The sequence below is a fragment of the Daphnia pulicaria genome, chromosome 1 (assembly GCF_021234035.1).
Source record: "Daphnia pulicaria isolate SC F1-1A chromosome 1, SC_F0-13Bv2, whole genome shotgun sequence".
Taxonomy (NCBI): Eukaryota; Metazoa; Arthropoda; class Branchiopoda; order Diplostraca; family Daphniidae; genus Daphnia; species Daphnia pulicaria.
In genome coordinates, this window is record NC_060913.1 from 37,490,996 (window position 1) to 37,493,449 (window position 2,454).

At 37.1% G+C, this 2,454-nt stretch overlaps 1 long non-coding RNA gene across 1 annotated transcript; it reads right to left on the reverse strand.

Annotated features, from left to right (window-relative positions):
• Nucleotides 1-927: 927 nt before the first annotated feature.
• LOC124328934 lies at nt 928-1,538 on the reverse strand. The gene is made up of 2 exons (XR_006916554.1): nt 1,368-1,538; nt 928-1,301 (listed from the first exon to the last, which is right to left on the reverse strand). It is a non-coding gene; the product is annotated as an uncharacterized LOC124328934 (long non-coding RNA).
• Between the last annotated feature and the right edge of the window lie 916 nt (nt 1,539-2,454).

A 2,454-nucleotide genomic window follows, 5' to 3' on the forward strand; every position in this document is an offset into this window, starting at 1 on the left:
CTTTATTGGTTTAGTTTTTCCTTAAAATTACTACATACTTAAATTACATACCCAAAATTAGTAGTCGAGTACTTCTTTTGGGTTGGAATAACATCTATAACAGATAACAAAAGAATAAAATTAAAATTAAAGGGAAACAATCACACCCAGTCATATAACGTAGTCCTATTTCTACCAGTCCTATTTCGTTTCAGTCCTATTTCACCGTCTACCCTACTAACATATGTCGATATATTTGTCTCTTTCTGTCTACATACTAAAATAAATTTGAAAACAATCATAAGAAACAATTTCTGTAAGCCAAAACTGTATTTGGAAGTCTCAATTATGGATTTATTGAAAGTTAAGATTAATCTTCATTACTTCTTTCAGCTGCAGAATTCCCGGAAAAAGATTTCCCGGGCTGTTGAGGAAACCCAAAATATTCTTTTTGAATTTTTTCCGTGGTCATAAACTGAATGAAAGTAATTTGTTTGCTAAGTTATACATGTTTCAATTTCAGTTAAAGTTTTAAGGCAGTGCAGTTAGGATAAACGGGATCTTCTTGACATTCGATTTCCGTTACTTTCGTCTTCAAGAAATGAAAAACATCTGCATTACTCACACTCTAAGAGAGAAGCGGCGACGTTGCCAAGTTACAACAATGCCAAATAAAAATTGGGTTTCCATCAATTTAAAAACGCAGCTTTTTAACTAGACGAGCTACCATTCTCCATTTAGTGGCCGAAAAAAACGAAATTGTCTGCCTCAAGCAGAATAAGCAGCGGCAAACTTTTTATACATGATCTTATGGGAGCAGCGCCTCCTAATTTCCACCTTCATGCCTCTTGGAAGTTAGAAGCCAATAAAAGCACGAAATTACATTGTCCCGACTTTTTCACCCGAGAAACTCAAGGAGAAATAGAAACACAAAGAAATACACATGTATCCTTTTAAGCCAAATTTGGCTACAATGTAATATAACTAACGGATGCAATAACTAAGGGGACTAATATGGAGATAAATGGGAGAATTAAAGTAATATAAAAGGATAACTGGTTGAAATGACAAATGGTGTCAAAATTTCTAATCGTTTTTCGTTAACCATAAATAATTATCATATCATCAATCGTGTCTAGGCGTCTAGGCGTTTATGTGGCATAATTACAATGACCAAGTGATTGAATAGATTCCAGTCATTGGTCCATCCACAAAATGGTTTAAATCCATGCAATTGCTTGAATCCATGCCCAGACTTAGAAGTTTAAGAACTAAGAAGTCCTCCGTCATCATTTTCTCATCTTGCTGCCTCCTTGCTTGTCCTTTTGGACGAAAAGATTGCCAGCGATAGCTTTGAAAGAAATATAAACTAGGTTTTGGTAAAATACTAGTAGGGGCGGAGCGCACAGCCTCAGGAGCTCAGGCAGCGATGTGTAACTCCCTCACCGCTGGTAACAGCTACAGCTTCCACTTCAGCCAACTTCACTTTGTTTTGCATCGCCTGCTCTTCGCAAGTGACGTCAACAGAAGGACTAGGCTGATCGGGCTTGGAGCACAAATGTTGCTAACGGAGGGAACCTTTTATTGAAGACAAGAAATGAAAATTGTTTAAATAAAATCGTGTAAGTCATCAATATTAATGCAAAAATATATTGGAGGATGCAATACCTTTGCAACCTTTATGAAGATTCTTAAAGACATTTCTGATCGCCTCACTGCCTCCATACTTCGCTACTTTGGTGCAAACGTTCTCGCTGGGACAACGTATGCATCGGACAACCTGTGCAAATAAATCAAATATTCTTTCAATTTCGTAGAAAAGAGAGTCAGAATGAAAACTTACAATTTTTGGTTTTCCGTCACCGTCCGGATTTGAGTGAGATCTCCGGCTTGTGGAATTTTGAATGTCCGTAGGATTCTCAATAACCAATCACTGTTTTCAAGTATTCTTGGATTTGCTGATCTGGAGGGTTAAACAATATATTCAAATATATTTGAAAAATTTCAAATATATTTTGAGCAACGGCTCCTCATGCAATATCTATTGTACACGGAACACACCACTTTGTCCATTAATAAATGACGGTCGTCGTAAAGTCCGATTCCCGATAACATTAATTTCACGTTTTGATGGTAGATGCATACGCACACTGAGTGCGTGCCGCTTGCTCCGACAGTTATCACATGTTTCAGCCGCTGGTCCACGAATACTGAAAGGCCAAAAATTTTCACATCAACAGCATCTTTTAATTTTTTTTTTGTAGTCAGAATGAAGCTCGTTGATATTGACGAATAGCAATCTCTTTTGAATTCTTAGTCTCTTTCCGTTTGATTGTTTCACACTGATCACATTCTTCATTTCAGGAAGCTGCTGGCTGTATTCATCAGATGTGTAAAATTTGGTTATACGCTGCTTGTCTGCATCTGTAAATTGGCCTTTAAGATTTTTCTGGATGGCGGATCCGATAAAATTCC